This window comes from Ictidomys tridecemlineatus, chromosome 4 (genome assembly GCF_052094955.1).
Source record: "Ictidomys tridecemlineatus isolate mIctTri1 chromosome 4, mIctTri1.hap1, whole genome shotgun sequence".
Taxonomy (NCBI): domain Eukaryota; kingdom Metazoa; phylum Chordata; class Mammalia; order Rodentia; family Sciuridae; genus Ictidomys; species Ictidomys tridecemlineatus.
Genome location: NC_135480.1, coordinates 155,679,638 through 155,698,813, shown reverse-complemented (window position 1 = coordinate 155,698,813; position 19,176 = coordinate 155,679,638). Strand labels below are relative to the sequence as shown.

The 19,176-nt window shown below is 38.1% G+C and overlaps 1 protein-coding gene across 15 annotated transcripts in view; it reads left to right on the top strand.

Annotated features, from left to right (window-relative positions):
* Positions 1 to 3,805: 3,805 nt before the first annotated feature.
* The window catches only part of Mpdz (multiple PDZ domain crumbs cell polarity complex component), a 149,903-nt gene continuing 134,532 nt past the window's right edge, over positions 3,806 to 19,176 (top strand). For 7 of the 15 annotated variants that reach the window (XM_078047644.1, XM_078047645.1, XM_040285815.2 and 4 more), the window contains exon 1: positions 3,807 to 4,101. The gene's annotated coding sequence lies outside the window, so the exon portion shown is untranslated. Of the gene's footprint in view, positions 4,102 to 4,196; positions 4,396 to 13,341; positions 13,492 to 19,176 lie in introns of those variants that run through there. The other 8 variants (XM_013359850.3, XM_078047642.1, XM_021728196.3 and 5 more) reach the window with 4 other exon arrangements.

Genomic DNA, 19,176 nt, shown 5'->3' with positions numbered 1-19,176 from the left:
AGAAAAATAAATGACTGTGGAGAGTGCCTCACTAGGGATATAGGTGAAATGCACACAGTGTTACTAATTTTTTCACCTTTAAATTCTAGATGCTCTGATCAATGTGAATTGGATGAAATTACTAATCTGAACATGTGAGATAAACTCTATTTTACTACAAAGAGCAGAGTAGCCTCTGCTTTGTCTGCTTTGGCATTCTCTGTAAAATTTTTCTTTAATTTCTTCAATCAAAAATTGTAAACTAATCTAATATCTCATGCTGAATTGTTGCTTCTAGAAAATCTTGGTATTTCTGGGTTAGTATAAGTAGAAGAGAATAGAGAAATAACTATTTCTTTGGATTTTAAGTGTGTTCCAAAGGCTTGGTACCCAACTTAGTGCTAATGGGAGGTGGTGGAATCTTTGAGAAGTGAGAACCAACAGGAGGTCAGGTCAGGTCAGTGGGGTCATGCCCTTGAAGGAAACCACATCCCTTTCCTCTTCCTATATTTTGCTTTCTAGTCATGAGTAAGTGGTTTTGCTCTTCCATGCTCTCCCACATGATGTACTGCCTTGCCACAGGCCCGAAAGCAAGAGAACCAAGAGATCACAGACTGACACCTCCAAGACTGTGAGTCAAAATAAGTTGATTATCTCAGGCATGGGTTGTAGTGATTGAAAATCGACTAACACATGTGTTGACTTCAAAAGTTTTACTTCTAGGTTATTTACCATCTAATGGCCAAGGATTCTTAAATTTGCTTGAGTGAAATCACTTCATCAGAGCTAAATCATTTTGTGGAAGAACTAATCTCAATAAGATGGTTTTTGTCTTTCAATATAATACTGTGTAAAGACAGCATGTAAGATTTATTTTCCTGAATGAGACTAGAACAAAAGTGCCTTTTAAACCATGCTACATACAGTTTCTTCCTTTACTCTCATTTATTTACAATAAATCAGGAATTAAACTCCTCAGACTTGCTTTGAATATGGTGTTATGGTTTCTTTCCCTACAGTTCAATACAACAAATATCATTTTCACTTTTAGTAGCTAAAGGTTTAATAGCTAGTAGGAGAAAAATGACAGCTAACATTTCATGGAATTATTGACTTTGCATTTGAGAATGACCAGCTTTGAAAACTGACAAATCCAAGTGTTTTGCTATTCAAAGGGAAGGAACCCTTTAGAATTTCTAAGCAATAAAACAAAACAAAACAAAACAAACAAACAAAAACCAAAAACTTCAAATGGAATACCTTGAGATAATTCTATGACAAGAACACCAAAATTATACAGGTGAATTGTTCATTCTCACAACCATATATTTATCCTATGCCATCTGATCACCAATCAGATGTGAAGAATTTTGCTAGACTCTTAAAGTGAAAGGGTGATTTGGCCCCGCTATCAAGGAATTTATGGTTTAAGTGAGAAGAGAGACATTGAGAAATTACATAAGTAGTTATAAAAACATCTAGCTAGAAAGTATGACAAATATCACGAAGCAAAATTAGTTAAGATGTACCACAATGGGTTCATTGTAATTTGTAGGAGAATTAATGCACTACTCACAGATACACCGAACTGTTTATAAAGACAAAGCTTGAGCAGAAATATCATGCTTCTGTTTTGGTAATCCATGTTTGAGACAAGCAAATAAGGAAGTTCAGCAAACACTTGGATATACAAAGAAGCCTGTATTGAACATATAAATTTAAGAATCCTTGGCTGAGCTGGGTATGCCTGTAATCTCAGTGGTTCAGGAGGCTAAGCCAGGAGGATCAAGGGTTCAAAACCAGCTTCAGCAACAGCAAGGTGCTAAGCAACTTAGTGAGATCCTATCTCTAAAAATAGAGCTGGGGATGAGGCTCAGTAGTTGAATGCCAAGTTCAAATCCCGGTACCACACATGCACACACACAAAAAGAAATCTTTGGCCTTTAGATGCTAAACTGGAAGTGACACTTAATTTAGATAGAGCACTTAAAACAGAAGTGCATTCATAATTGTGTCTTGAGGAATTTCAGCATTTAAAGTTTGGAGAGAGGAGGTAAACTGGCAAAGAAGACAGAAAAATTGACTGATAATGAAGGCAGATCTACATGGAAACTAATGAAACTTCATATTCTAGATCCTTCTCTTGCTTGGCAGGAGCCCCAGCAATGTGTTTACATGTTGATGTATTATATAAAAATTTCAAAAGATATTTGTTATAACTATCAAGGCCTACATATCTGTCCCTAAGAGGAAGAAGCAAAAACCAAAAAAAAGTTTGATTGAACAAAAGTAGAGGTGGGGTAGGGTAGGGAGGTGTAGAGGTAGGGACTCCCAAAGGAGGGTGTTAAACAGCTGTGAAAGTTTGAGAGGTCAAGGAATATGAGAAAAGAAATATATCCATTAGATTTAGGTAGCAGAAGGCCATCAGCATCCATAGCAAGAGCCCCATCAGTGCAGTGATGATAAAGGAAAACAGGATCTCCTTAGTTGATAAATTTGAGAAATTTAGCTGTGAAGGGAGAGTGAAAAGGGTGGAGAGAGATGAGCTGTGAAGGAGGGTCCAGTCCACCTCTTTCTTTCTAAGGTGGGGAGACTTGAGAATGATGATGGAAAGATTATACAAGATTGAGATGTGTTGAAGATATAAGGGGAAAAGATAGTTATTCTCACTAACTACATTTTCAAGGGATCCATAAGTGATGAAATTCCAAGGACTTTGAAGAAATTCAGTCAAGAGTTTTTGTTTCCCTGGTGGGCAACTCTACACTGATTCATGTTTGTGAAAATATAAGGGACCTTGGGCTGATGCACTATCTCCACCCAGGGCAAGCAGCTAACTCTGTACTCCACTCCCAGCAGCAAGTAATTTATGTATTTTTGCAGCTTGCTCAAAATATCCATTTATAAGCTCAAGTCAACTTCCCTCTGAAGCGCTGTATATTTTATAAACTGTCATTCTCTTTAAATATCTGATGAATGTTGCAGACATGCAAATTGATTTTTTTAGTAGCCAAAACAAAATTACAAGTCTGCCAAGAAAGAATAATACTTTTACTCAAGTTGAAAGACATTCTTGGGCTTCTGAGTATCTTTTGATTGTATATTCTAATATTAGATACATGTCATGAAAAACAGTAACTTTCTTGAACAGAAAAAAATTTGTGGGACACAAAAATTGAAGACATCAGAAAAACAATTTTAAATGGAACAACATAGAAATGAAAGTCTATTCTTCCTGGTACTATGCGATTCTGAACATTTCTTAACATTTTCTGTTTCTCTCTTTTAATTGGATCATCAAACTAAGAATGCATACTGATGTGCTAGAAGTTATTCACAAAGTGTGACTACTGTCCTCAATCCTGTTTCTCACCATCCTATATCTCAATATACTACTCATGCAGAAGGCATCCACAGTCAGTCCACAACAATAAAAACCTGAAAGACTAGTTACTAGAGGCCACCAGTACAAATACGTTGTTAAATTCACTAAACAAGCAAACAAAAAAGGACTCCCGTTAAATGTGAATTTTTGATAAACAATGAACAGTTTTTTTAGTATAAATATGTCCCAAATGTTGCATGGTATACTTGTACAAAAGAAAATCATTTTTTTTAAAAAAATCTGAAATTCACATTTATTGGAGCGCCGGGTATTTTATCTGACAACCTCTCAGTCACGCGTACCCCAGACCAAAGGCCCCGGAGTTGGTTTAAAACCCAGGACCGGCAGGAAAGGCTGAGCCCCCTGATTGGCCAAGGCGCGCCCGCCGCCCCGCGGGTCGCAGGCGTCACCGCTCTCCGGCAGCCCGGGCCCCGCCGCCACCGCCTCCACCGCAGCCCCGGTCGGCGCAAGTGCGGCGCGCGCTGGGGGAGGGGGAGCGACAGAGCGCGAGGCTGGCGTCGGGCCGCCGGCTGCCGGCCGGGCCAGATTAAGTTTCTCGGTCACGCGTGAGTGTCTGTGCGCGTTTCTCCCCGAAGCTGCTCGCCGCGCCGTTACTTCAGAAGAGGAGAGAGCAGCGTGGGCGAGGCGAGGCAAGGCTCCTCTAGTCCTTGGCGACCTCAGTTCTCCAGCCCTCCGCCCCTACCGCGTCCCCGCCCGGGGCGGCCGCTGCGAGCCCGGTAAGCGGCGCCTGGCCCGGGCCCGGAGGCCGGAGCGCGCCCCCGCGTCCTGCGCGCGCTCCGGCCGGGAAAGTGCGCGGCGCTAAGGGCTCGGCGCGCGGCGGCGGCTGGCCCGGGTGCGCTTGCTCCACCCCGCGCGGCCCGACCTCTCGGTGGAGCCGCGGTCTTCTGGCTTCCTAAAGCGATGGAATCTGGAAGTTTCCTTTGCTTCTCCACTCCTCCACCCCAACCCGCCCCCTTTTTGCTCATATTCTAAATGGTTTAAAAGTTTTTTTCTTCCCCTCGCCTGGAGAGGTATAGTAGTGGTGCCAAGAAGGGGGAACCCCGGGGCCTGGAGCGCGGGCCGGGCCCTCCGGGGTGTGGGAGCCTGTTGCTTTCCGCTGCGTGTCGGCGCCGGGAGCTGGACGACCCCCCCACTCCCCACCCCCCCAGTTACGCAGTGCCAGGTTTTGCTGGGTGGGAGTAAGGGGTGGGGTAATGCTCTGGTACTGTCGTCTCTAGCCTTGGCAGTGGGGGTCCCCGAGGCGAGCTGCTAATTTGTACTGGCTCCTCCCGACTCTCAGTGGCGCCCTTGCCCTTTCATCTGCTATTCCCGTTTGTGGGGGCTTTCTCCCCCTGCCCCCGCCTCTTTTTACTCGTTGACTGGCCTCTGTGCTTAGGGGGTTCATTGTCTTCAGTTTCGCGGCCCTGAGATGCTGGATGTTCCTAGGGAAGCACTGCCTGGGAGCAGTGCTTTGTGTTGCAGGGAGTTGGGCTTGTGTATCGGGTGGTGATGGTGTAAATTTTTGCTTGCATTCTTTGCAGAGGCACAAAGGCCGAGGTATTCTTCCCGGGGATCACATGGAAATTCAAGCTGGAGTGGTGGGGAGGAGGTGGGGCCGGGAGAAGGCAGCCACTACGCTGGGGATTTGAGACAAATAGGGGGTGTCGGACTTCGCGTTCCTTCTCCGCAGGCGCGACTGTGGAGGTTGCGCTGATAGGGAAGACCCTGAGTGCCTTTGTGCGGAGGCGGTTGCGGGTGGAGGCTATAGTGTTTCCTGTGTTTCATCAGATAAGAGGACCATGACTTCACCAGCCTCAGAGGAAAAAAAAAAAAAAAAAAAAAAAACCTGTCCCTGTTCTTTTATGTCCGGAGGGGAAGAATCTGGAAAGTAACCAGATCCCGTCTCATCCTGCATTGATAGACAGCTGTGCTGTAAACATCCTCTTAGTGTTTACGTGGATTTTCTTCATTTAGGTTGCCTTTTATAAATGACAGTTTATCCGAAAACTAACAAGGTGATGGTTCTAGGGGCTTGGAAGTTTTTACCTGTTGAATGTGATTGTAGGTGATTCAATGAACTTTTTGTGAGGGTCGAGTCATTTAAATTTGTATAAGATATGCTTTAATGTCTGATAGAATTTAGGTAAATAGTTGCATTTAAAACTAACCAAGCCAGGCGCATAGTACGATGGTGCAGGCCGTACTCCCAGTGATTGGTGAAGTCTAGACAGTGGGATTGCAAGTTCAAGGCTAACCTTGGCAATTCAGAATTAAAAAATAAAATAAAATAAAAAAGCGCTGGGAATATAACTCAGTGGAGATGTAGCCCTCGGATCCCAGCCCCAGTGCTACCCCAAATTAAGCAAATAAACAATTAACTCTTAACATAGAGACGTTTCTTGCCTTGAACTTCAAATATAATCCAGAACTCTGAATTAATGTATCTGTGCCCTTGAGTGTCACATAGTTTGGGGGTACCCCTCAACTCTTCTCTAGTTCTCCTCTCTGCTTCATTTGCTAAAATAAACAAAAACTAATAATTCTTAATATTTTACTAATAGATCATATGTGTACCATATCTCTTACATTTGTTCCTTTTTCTCCTTGACTTCTTTCTGTATTTCTTTTCACCTCCCCTCACTTACTTCTGGTTTTCTTTCTCCCTTTACTTCACTCCTTCTTTCTTTTATCATTTCTATCACAGATTTGACTCTGTGGGTTTTTAAGGGTGTCTGTGTATTTCACATGCCTTTTAAATATAGGTGAAACATTTGACATTTAATTTTGACATTTAATTTTGTGTTGACTTAACCCTGATTGATACTTCCAGCCTGTAGCTGATTGGGTGGGGAAGCTCTGATTTACATATGTGGAAGAAGTGGACCCATTGTCTTGAATTAAGATTAAGAGATTTTAGAAGCTCATTAAGAACAATGAATGGCTTGGAGGAAACTATCCTGAGTTAGAAATCCATATTTCCTCTACATTACATCCTAAATCTTGTCATAGGCTTGACTCTTTCAAGTTGAGTTGCAGGTCAGCTCCATTCATTGGATATTGAACTGGATGTACTCAAATACAGTATGTTATGGCAAACAGTAGAGATCTTGTACTTCAAAGTGAAGAAGCAGATGACTTCCTAGTGAATTCAAGATTGCTTAATGGTGTAGGTGAATAATGATATATTCCCCAGTTACATGTGCTTTTAACAGATATCTGTCCTGAAGTAGAATTTCATTTGATAATAGTTAAATTGTTTCATATATTATCAACTTCATACTTATAACAAGAAATGTTATTTTCTCTTATAAATTAGTATTGTGCATTGGAGAGCATTTACATATAGTTGGGAAATGATGTTTAGTATGGTAAAACCACAGTGTTGCAATTAAATAGTTTTAGTGGCATTCCTTGGATGGGGAAATGAATAAGGTGAAAAAAAAATCACTTTGGATAATCAGTCCTAAGAAACTGTTCCCTTCCTGTGAAATATTTCCAGAGAAGGAATGAGGTAATTATTTGTTTAGTGTGCAATAATAAATGGATTAGGAGGTATGTAGCATTGGATTAGGTACTGTGGAGAACACAGAATATAGGATACCACTCTGGAAATTTACTGTCTTTGAAAAATAGACAAATGAGAAAGAATAAAAAGGTTTTACATGAGCAAAAGTTACAAAGATTCTAAGTAGTTCAACACAGGGTTGCTAGCTGGCTTCATTGAGGTTCTTATGAAACAAAAGGGACTTGTGTCTTCAAATGAGAGTGGGAAAGTGAAGGTTTTTATTTTATTTCTTTTTGTTGTTGTTTTTGTTTTTTGTATGAAATACAGCTTACATCTAGTTTTTGCATTGAGAAGTGGTTATGGTATTGGGAAAGAGGTGGGGAAGTAGGTAGGCAGCAGGAATTGGAGTAGATTTCCATTTGGATCTTTCTATAGTGGAAATGAAGGTTTGTGCCAAGGGAGGAAGTTTGGCTGGGAAAGGACAATTGATGAACAGCTATGAGGTATAGACTGAGTTTTGTTTTGCCCATTCCAGTGTTTCTTAGTCCTGTGGAATACCTTTAATATCCCTATTTCTGCCAATAGTCATTTCAAGAAAATACCCCTTTGCTAGGATGCCCCTAAAAACTCTTAACAGCTTCCGTTGCCCAGTTCCAAAGCAATTTTCACATTTTTCTAGGTATTTGTTATAATAGCACCCCATTTCTTGGTACCACACTCTTTCCTGGTACCAAAATCTGTTAGAGCTACCATAGAGTAGGTAGATGGCTGAAACAACAAATTTGTTTCCTTACAATTCTGGGGCTGGAAATCTAAACCAAGAATTGGTTCTTCCCGAGCCTCTCTCATTGGCTTGTGAATGTCTGTCTCTCTCCGTGTCTTTGCATGGACTTTCTTTTGTGTATGTGTGGGGCTTAATCTGTTCTTATTAGTCATATTGGATTAGGAGCCACCCCAAGGACCTCATTTAACCTTTAGTACTTATTTAAAGACCCTGCTTCCAAATGTAGTCACATTTTGAGGTATTGGGGATTAGGACTTCATGAGTTTTGGGGGGATTTAGTGGGCACACAACTGACTGGCAGCAAAGTTCCTAAAGAGAACAAGGCTGTAAACTGGCTAGACCCTGAAGAAAGGACTGGCTCAGGGTAAAGGAGGGCGACCAGGGAGAAGGCTATTATGGCAGTCTAAACAGTATTGTGGTAATTTGATGCTTGGAAAGAAAGGGAAACTTCTATTTGAGGAAAAAGATATTGTATCTTTGGCTTGAGCTACTTGTTTTCTTTATCTAGGTGTCTCCTGGGAAATTGTGCCTCTGTGGCCCTTCCTTATAGTGGACAGAGCATTGATTTGTGGTCCTAATATTTGGTATACCCCCACACCCCCGGAAATTTATTCACCTTTTTGGAAACATAAGATTCAAAAGGCAGTTTATATCATAGAAAATAACAAAAACTTTTAAGGTGTTTAAATTATATTTGATGAATTGGGAAAATGTTAAAGCTGTTCCTCCAATGGTGGCTGAATTAAAAAAAAATAAATAAAAGGAAACTAAAATTCTTGCTTTCTTTTTTTCTTCCTGTCTGCCGGTGGCAGTTGAATTTTCTTGTTTAGGGAATTCTTGTATTATCGTCTTTTTAGTTTCATTTGTATCTCTAAAAACAACAGTCCTTGTTAGTTTTCTTATAAAACATTTTACCTCCAGATCTGCCATGCTGTAAATAAATGCATGATGGAAAAGTGAGAAAGGAAACATTTGTAAGAAAGATGAAAAACAGAAACATCAACTAAACACACAAATCTTAAAAACCTATTTAGGTTGTGTTGGCGGTTTAATGTCAGTAGTTGGAGTAGGTATGGGATAATTTACCATTTACTCTATTGTTTACATTTTAAAACCACATTGATGATAAAATATGTAAGATAATTGTTTCTTTTTAGTAATTCTTTGATGATAAAACTAGCATATTTTAAACATATGAAAGATAGACAAGTATAAAGAAGACAGACACAAAATATTTCCTGTAATTCTGTCACCCAGATGCTGCTTCCAAAAAAATCTCCATATATTTTGGGAATGAGGATGTGTAAATTATTTTGATGTAAGCAGTCAATAGGTAGAGCTGTTCAACAGTAGATTTTACTGATTGCTTTTTTATTCAGTGAGGATAAAGTGACCTGGGATTATTAAACAACTGTACAGTTTGATCTGACACTAATAGCATTTTTTTGCACCAAGGTGTCTTGACTCTTGAGGTATAATAAAGTGCCATGTGGCACACAAGACACTAAGTAGAAATAAATTTAAAAACTACCGTCTCTGCTTAAAATTAAATGCTAAACAGCCATTAATTTCAGAATAACTTTGTTATTACTTAATGAGATAGCCCCTGCAAGCCTTCTTTCAGGGAACTGGCTGTAGAAAATGGATATGGTAACCTGTTATTCTGTGCTCATAGCATATCACTAACCTAACAAAACCATGATGACAGAATCATTAAAGTTAAAAATGATGCTACAATTTCAGAAATCCTTTCTGTTGTATAAGGTATGCATAGTTTCGCTTCTAATTTGCTAGGATCCCCTCTGTCCTTTGGGGCCATTAGAACAAAATACTGTAGTTTGGGTAGCTTATAAACAACTGAAATTTATTTCTTACAATTCTGAGAGTTGGAAAACTGATAAGGTGTAGGCAGATTCCCTGTCTGGTGAAGGCCACATTTTTGTGGTTCTTATGTGGTACTTCTTGCTGTGTCCTCACGTGGTGGAATGGGCAAGACAGCTCTGTGAGGGCTTTGTTGTTGTTTTTGTTAACTGTGGATTAAGCCCAGGGGCACTTAACCACTGATATATATCCCCAGCCATTTAAACAATTTTTTTTTTTTTAAAGTTTTGAGACAGGGTCTCACTAAATTGCTTAGGGCCTTCCGAAGTTGTTGAGAGTGGCTTTGATGAATTCTCTTTTACAAAGCAGTGATCTCACTCATGAGGCCTCAACCTTGAGGACCTGCTTACCTCCCAAAGACCCCATTTTCTAATACCATCAGCTTGGAAGTTAGGATTTCAACATGGATTTTTTTTTGTGGGGGAGGGGTCACAAACATTTGGTCATAGCAGACCCCCTAATAGGTCCTACTTTGTCTAAGACATTACTAAAATTCATGAAGCTTAGGTATTACTCTCCTCCACACCAAGTTTCCCAAGGCTATTTCATTTTAGTTGAAATCAGGCATGAAGTCTGCTTCTGAACAACATTCAGAACAACATGTTAGGATTGGAGGGGCCTCAACGGTGGAGTTCAATGGAGGGTTGCCTGACCCCTTTCCCTTCCCTGCCATGTTTACAGTTTTTCAGAGAATACAGAATGTTCTCATTCTCTGCCATTTGGAAAAGTATAACATTGGTGCTTCTTTATTCTGGTATAATTTGTTGAATGTATATTGGATTAGGCTAAATCTCAAAGTATTTTTAGGTCTGTTTTGTAATTTAAAGTTAAGTTTAGTGAGCATCTATTGGGTGTTAAACTCAGTATGTTCTGGCTTCACTTTTTTCAGTGAGGGAACAGGTTCTATTTATTTTCTTGCAGTATTATTTATAATTGACATACACTAAACTGTATATGTGAAAATTGTATAATTTGTTGAATTTTGGCTCATGTGGAACATCCGTTCAATCAAGAGTGTCCATATCTGTCACACTTGAGTTACCTTATATGCCTTTTTTATGTTTTCCTAGCTCCCTTATCTACTTATGTCCTGAGTAACTACTGATCTGCTTTCTGTCACTGCAGATTAGTTTTCATTCCCTAGAACTTTAAATAATGGAACTTTTTCCATTGTCTCATAGTATATTCATTCTCGGTTTTGTCAGGTGAAAAACTTTATCTTACATTCTCTAATTGAGTTCTGTGAATTAAACTGACAAATGACAGAGTAAAAGAAAAAGGCATACAAATTTAATTCATGTTTTTAATTTTACATCCAGAGGGCTATACACAAACAAGTGAACACCCAAAGAAGTTGTTTGACCTGGTGGCTTATATACTATTTGCATAATAAGAGTTGTTCTCTTCTTACTCATAAAGGAGAGGGAAACATCTTTACTGGTAGAAATATATATCATATTAACAGAGGGAACTTTTCGCCGTATTTTTGGACAGAAAGGAAGGCAGAAAATCCTCTTGTGTCATCTTTTTGCCAGTTATTTTCAGTTCAAAGAAATCCTTATGTCAAAATGGTGTATTTTGGGGTGGCATGTGCTGATCTCCTTCACTTTTAACTGACTTCTGTGTTTGATAGTGTTTATCAGTCTTCCTACAGTTAGCCCCTTTTGGATAAGCATAGGATTTAAGTATCCTTATTGAATGTCACTTGAAGTTTCAAAGTGTGTAACCAATTGTTTTAAATACACAACTGGAATTTTATAATAAAAGAATTTAAAATATTTAATGATATCAGGTGATTAAGTAAAATCAAATAATACAAGATCAGTGACTATTAAGGCTTTGGATAAGCTTTTATATCTTACCTTCTGAAGGGTCTAAGCCCAGTACATATTTTGTTTTGAACCCAGTGCTATATTTTCACTGTATGCCAAATTCTCTTTACCTACTTGCATATTTTTAGTAGTTCTTAATACTTTTTTTTTTTAGATTTGTCTGTCATGCCTTTTGACAAATTTATATTACAGTCATATAGTGAATTGAATAGCAAAGAAATTGGGTGCCAGGATTATACAAATAATTGCTAATCTGTATATTCCACCTGAGATTATTGAATATACTGAGTTGGAGGGGGATGATCTGAAAGTCTAACTCATTCTAGATTACTGTGACCAGTAAAAAAATTCTGTGAGCCACATGTTTAATTTAAAAATTTCTGTTCACTACAGAAAATGAAAAAAAAAGCAGTAGTTGAAGTCAATAGTTTCTCCAAAATGTCATCATTTCAATAGGTAATCAATACAAAAATTAATGAGGAATTTTACTTTCTTTTATTTGAGAGAATAGCTTTAAAATCAGTTGTATATTTTACACATAGGTTCACCTCATTTAGAATTAGCCACATTTCCAATGCTTAAGAAATATTTGTGTTGCTTGATGGCCACATATGTACTGGTCAACACAATGTGGATCAAATATCTAAGCCTTAGGGATAGAGCAATCAAGAAAAGAGATGTCTTCATTGTATTGTGAAAGCATGTTATGGTGACTGCAACATTTAGGCTTTGAGGTCCTTTCTGATCACTTAATTGAAATTGTTGCAAACAGTAACTACAGAACACGATTTGAAGCATATGTGTTCTCTGTTGTTACAGAAGCAAAAGTTGGTTATGATCTTAAAAACATTTAGTCCTTATGAGTACCACAGTGAAATACTGTTAATGAGTATAGTTAAATAGTAGATCAATTAAGAAGGAAACAGACCTGTTTATAGAAAGAGATTGAGACCTTTTGAACTGTTTTCAGAGACAGAATACCAGTTGTTCTGAGATGACCCGAGTGAGTCCCACAGAATTACATATGTTAGCTAAATAGGGTACCTTGTTACATTACCTATTAATTAGTAATTAGGGGATTGAATTGGTCTATGCTTATTTATCTTATATGGCTAAGGTTCACATTCAAGTTCATATTAATTTGTATTTCCTTATGCAATTTCCCTTATCTGAATTACTTGGAATCTTGCCAGCAAGATATACATTGCCATCCCTTGCTGATTTTCCACAAGATTATTCTCAGTCAATGTAGGCTACCACTGACTGACAGGCTTATCAGCAGATTTTGACAGTAACATCTCTTTGCTATCAGAGGAATAGAGGTTTTTCTCTAGCAAGTCTATATTATAGATTACGAAAAACACTGCTCTTATTGTGGAGAATTTTGTTTTCTTCCTTGGTGTTTGCATATTCAATTAACAAAGATCTGTAGGTAAATTTTAGTTTAGTGTGGAAGTGAATAAGAGAAGCTCATAGCGAATTTTACTTTATTTTATTATTGTTATTTTTAGATTAGTCTGTTCTATAATATGTAAACTTCATTAGGTTTTGGAGCTTGCCAGGGATGTTTTTGATTCCATGGGAATTTTTCAATTTACCTCATAAACTATTGATTATTATTTAGGTATTTTGATCTTCCCTTAGATTTAACTTGACCTTTATTAAGGTTATAATATCTGTTTTGAATAGATATAGGAACCAAAGTTATATCAAATGACACTGACTTAGCTAAATAAATAGTAATATTATGATTTGCCTGCTATTTGACTGTAGTGAGGACTTTCATGAGTATTGTACCTAGTTCAGTATGATCAATCATGAAGGAATTCTGTTATTTCTAACAGATTTTTGCCACCAAGATAATTTTTGTATGTCACATTATATTTTTAAATATCCATGTTCCTTGGAGTTCTAATCTCAGTTCTCCCTCTTTTTTTTAAACCCTGCCTTCTTGACTGACCTCCTTTATCTTCAGCAACAATTTAGAGACCCATGATTCTTCAGGGCCTGACTGCTTAGATGCACATGTGTAACTGATTCATTCTTTCAGCATGTAGTTATTGAGTACCTACTTTGGGACAGCAACTATTTTTGATGCTGAAGATATATATCAACAAGAGAACAGGTAAAGAACAAAATAAAAATGCCTATCTTCTTGTAATTTAAATTCTCTTATTTTCTGTTTTATAGAAGCATATTTCAAACACTTTTCACCTCTTTCTCTAAAAAGATGTGAAATTTTTCTTCCTACTGTTGTTCTTTCAACAAACAATGACACAGTATTTCCAGTGCCCAAGATTAAAAACATGAAGAGTTAGCTTCTGTCGCTGTCACTCACTCACTGCTTCCCCTGGCCCCAAGCACTCATCTAGCAGTCATTAAGTCCTTTTGGTTCCCTCTAATGAATGCACCTGTCTTGCCTGCATCTCCTCTCTTTTGCTTGCCATTGTCTTAATCTAGGCTCTCCTTGTTTTTTCTCTTGGGCATTTTGTTAACAGTTTAACATCTGGTTGTGGTGCCATTTTTTTTCCCCTTTGTCTCTGTTGTGTTATTTACACTATTGCCAGAATTCTTACAGAAAATAAAATTTCAAATCCTCCCAATGCGTCTCCCCAATGTCTGTATACTTTAGTATGCCTGTGGGTAAGGTCCCAGGCAGGTCATGGAAGTATTGCTTTCCTAACTTCTTTCATTACTTCACTCAGAATTGAGCCCCACTGTCATTTAATTCTCTGGGTTCCTTATGGTTTCCTAACCTTAACAGATAACCCTTCCCTCAGCAAGAAATGCCTTTCCCTCTTCTGGCTTTCACTCATACTCATCTGTTGTATGCATCCTTCAAGATGAGGGTCATGTGACAGATCTTTTCAAATTCTTCCTGACTCCTGTTGATGCTATTGGGTTCTAGCACATGTTTCAGTGTTAACCATTTTCATTCAGTTGAGCCGAGAAGTTAGGTACCCGTCTTCGTTCTTTTTTGCCGTAAGCTTTGGTGATAGAGGTAGATAAAATTTTGGGGAGCTTGAAATTTATAGAATTTGGATGTTCTTCTTAAGTAACAATTTATGACATAAAATTAGATATGAAAATGTTTATTTGGGGACCGGGGATGTAGCTTAGTGGTAGAATGGTCACCTGTTATACATGAGGTACTGTGTTCTATCCTCAGCACTGTGTGCATTTGTGTGTGTGCATGCCACACACAAACATACACAAATATAAAGTATTTATTTGAAGATAAATAGAAGGACTCTGTGTCTTCATGCTAAACTCCTTGTGACTTAACATTTAGGAAAATATAAGTGGTCAGTTACGACTTGCTGAAATAATGCAATAGATTTTTCAAGGTATGTAAAACATATCATTATCTGTACATATATCAGTATCTGTATATATCAATATCTGTAAAATATATCAATATCTGTTTCCATGTTTTACTTTTTTGCTATTGATTTTCTAAAAATTATGAAACAATGCCAATTAGCCAACTGATGCTAATACTGTTGACAACTCAGTACAAGGAAATTTACTCAGATTTAATGACTTGATTTACTACTTGATGTGAAAAAGAAAATGAATTACATTCTTCCTTTGAGACCCAATTTTACTTTGGTGGAGGAAATATTGAGTTTCTCCTGCAAATCTGAAACCATAACCTCAGTCAGCACCTACCTCTACCTCCTATTGGTCTGGTGAATGCTAAGGAATTTTCTGAGGGCTTCTTTTGTCTTCTCCATGCAACTTCATCTTTGTATCTGTTCTTTCTTTTGGCTTTCTCCCCTCATCTCTTCTTTCTTTCCTCCCCTATTTATCTGTGTCTTGCCATATATCAAACCAGTTTTGCCAGGTATGGTGCTACATGCTTGTAATCTCAGAGACACAGAAGGCTGAGGCAGGAGGCTCACAGTTCAAAGCCAGCCTCAGCAATTTAGGGTGGTCCTAAGCAACTTAGGATCGTCCTAAGCAACTTAGGGAGGCCCTAAGCAACTTAGCAAGACCTAGTCTCAAAATAAAAAATAAAAAGGGCTGTAGATGTAACTTAGTTGTTAAGTGCCCTTGTATTCAATCCCCGGTATCAAACAAACAAAAAAATAACCTAACTCCCCAACCCAAAACAAAACACCCATTCTCTTTCCATCTGTTTTCTTTAGTAGATAACTTATACAAAGTGTCAGTACTTTGATTAAAGTATAGTTCGCAATTGTCTGGTTCATTTCTGCTCCTTTGAAGGAGTTTGAACAGGTAAAGAACAGGTAGAAACCCTTATTTGTCAAAAGGGGTTTTCATTTATAGAAAAGGTATTATAAAACTGCACTGCATAGGTAAAATGTGATATAGTTTGTAATGTAATTGCTATGCCAGAAATGATGAATTTTGATTTGTATTAAGTAGTCACTGATTAAATAAGCCTGCATAAATTGATAACAGAAACAGCAAAATAAACAGGTGTTTAGATAGTAAATAATATATAGAATAATAATAATAGCTTTTATGTGCTTATTACTTCCAATCATTTTGCATAAGTTGTTGTTACTGTCCACTTTACAAAGGAAAGGGCAGCTCAGAGGAGTTAAGCAACTTACCTATGATATCACAACTAGTGAAATCACAGTGTTTCTTCAAAAGAACTTTATAAAGTAACTTGGGAACTGTGAAAGCACAGGTGCCTTGAGCTATTTAATCTGGAGGTAAATAGTTGTTTTCTTTCCTGCATTATTATTATTAGATCCAAAAACTGTGATTTGGTGCAGAGGGACTTGCCTTTGATGCTGTTCAATCTTGGGTTGGATTTAAAAGTTACTTTTACTTACAACCATCATGTATGTAAAGGAAAACACTATCTTTCTGAGCCTCAGTTTTCTTATCTGAAAGTGGGAGTATCAAAATGCATATGTATAAAAACGCATGTTCTGCATAAGAAAACAGGGTATATGAAAACTATTTTATAAGTAGTTCATTTCAAACAGTAAAAATGATCCCAATTTTGAAGTTAAAACTTTCACTTGTGGAAAATGTTTTGTCCTTAGGAAGAATCATTATTATAGTAGGTGTAATAGCAACTAATTCTTAAATGCAGTTTTATTACTGGTTGTTAGTGAATAGCATTTTTTGAAAGCCCCAAATAACAGATTGTTGCTTCAATTTGTAGGTTATAACTAAGCCTATGTTTTAAACATTCCAATGATAAAAACATATTTGGAAAGTTCTGCATCTCCAAGGGAGTATTAGGTGGCAGATTTGTATCTGAGGAATAAAGTTGCTTTTTTAAATCAGCAAAACACTATGAAAAATTGACAAGTTTGTTACTTAAGGAATCCAGTCAGAGTAGATATCCATTCTGATTGAGTAACTTTCAATCCTCCATTCTTATTTCCTTCTTTCCTTTTTTCACTCTTGGTTCTCAAATCCTCCTGCAGCTTTTCAGTATATATAGACTTTTCAGTACATCCTACAAAAATAGCTATAGAGGCTGGGTGCGATGGCACATGTCTGTAATCCTAGCGGCTCCAGAGGCTGAGGCAGGAAGATCGAAGTTCAAAGCCAGCCTCAGCAACTTAATGTGGCCCTGTCACAAAATAAAGGGCTGTGGACATGGCTCAGTAGTTAAATGCCTCTGGGTTCAATCCCTTATACAAACAAAACAAAACAAACAAACAAAAAAACCCCAAAAGCCTATAGAAATATGATTGCTTAATAAATGATCTGAGTTAGATGATCTTGATAAAGTTATCTCTTTGATCCTCCATTTACATATTCGTAAAATCTGGTGTTAACAAGTTATGTGTTTGGGAATCATTAAAATGCACAAAATTTTCTTATATGTTTCAACAATTAAGCATTGATAATTCCAAAATTTCTTCTGCCAAGTGTATTTGAAGGTTCTGAATTGCTCCATGAAAAGTATTGTGAAGAATAGCCTCAGAGCAAGAGTGATCACTCACAAGCCCTTCATAATACCTGCAGGGTGCTTTTCTGCACAGAGCTGGAACTCAACCAAGAGGGCTTGCAAGTCACTAGTTACCACAAGCCCAGTTACAGGAGAGGAAAAACAGCCACATTAAGTACTACTCCAGTGTCTGTCCCAGAGGACTTCTGATCAGAAATTTGAGACAGCTATTTCTTGAGTAAAGTTTGTAAACTTTGTCTTTATTTATATCCAAACTCAGCAAAGGGAAATTATGGAAGCCGCAAACTGAATTTTGAATGCATGATTGATGGGGAAGGACAAAAATATCTAATTATGTATAATACTTATAGCTCAGTAATAACTAAGTAGCTCATATGATAGATGATACTCTTCATAATTTTTATAGGAAAGTTTCCAGAATGGAAGAAATAATTTGGAACAGTAATATGGAAATGGTGGAAGTACAGTTACTTAAAGAGTTAGAGGGAGCCAGGCCTGGTAGTGCCTGCCTGTAATCCCAGTGACCAGGAGGCTGAGGCAGAAGGATCCCAAGTTCTAGACCAGCTTCAGCAACTTAGTGAGACCCTGGCTCAAAATAAAAAAGGACCAGGGATGTAGCTTACTGGTAAAACACCCCTAGATTTAATCTTCTGTACCTACCCCCCATACCCCTTCTCAAGAAAAAAAAAAAAGAATAAAAAAGGAAAGATAGAAAATGACCTTTGGAGAATAGTGTAAACCTGAGGTTGTTGGATAAGGTGGTAAGTTGAAACATTATTGTTAATATTCTGGTCAGCTCTCCTACCTCCTCTTTCCACATCTTTATGGTTATTGGAAAGTTTGTCTCTACTCACCAACCTTTAGGGCTTTCCACTGAGGAATCACTTGGTTATAAATGACAGTGCCAGTTATTGTTCTGTCTAAATATTGTCATTAAGATCTCCTTAACTGAAAATCCTTCCCTGAGTGGGCAGTTGAGAAATAATAGACATCTTGTTACCGTCTGTTCCCTCTTATTACAGTTAAGTTCAAACATAGACCAGTTGCCAGCTGAGTTTCTGGGTCCTGTGGAGAAGCTTTGAGTAGTCTTTGTTTTTTAGAAGCACCAAGGACACAGTCTGCCCAGGCTTCACTAGGGAATTGCCTCATTGCAGGCAGGCAAAAGGCAGGAGCCTGAAATAATTTCTCTGGAGAATTTGTTGCCAGTGTAGGAATTACACCTGAGAATTCTTTGCCACAAAGTTAATTCTTCTGCATGTTTTAGGTCACCCCCCCCCCCAAAAAAAATATTGTGGCTAGAGTGAGTACTTTTCGGGAAGCTGGCTGCCTCTGCAATCTGGCATTGGCATGTTGTTCACCTAGAAGTGCAGCCCTTGGAGGAATCCCTGTGCCTGGTTCTGTCCAAGAAATATGCTTGGTATGTTGCATCTTGGCCCTTAGCACTGAAAATGTGGTAGCAAATAGGGGCGAACTGCCCAACAACCTAGATTCCTTTTGAGTTTAACTAGGGAGTGAGAACACAGAAGAGACTAAATCTTCTTTATCAGAAGCATGTAAATCTTTTCCATGAATCACTATGATTGGTGGGAGTTAACAATTTGAAGGGAGGGCACTTTGCCCTTTGGAATCTTCTAAGAGAACTTTATGGATGGAAAATATGTGAAAATGGGGGCCCAGTGAAAAGGTGTGGAATCCATAGTTTTAATGTATATTTTGGACTCTTAAAACAATTATGGACTCTTTAAACAATTGGAGGGTGAAGGACATAAATATGATACAATGGACTATAAATAGAATTGATTATCTAATATATTTTTTATAATGAGAAGTTATAGTTTAGTAATAGCAGTAGCCTGAGGTTCTAATCTCAGACATACCACTGATGTATGGAATCCAGCCTCA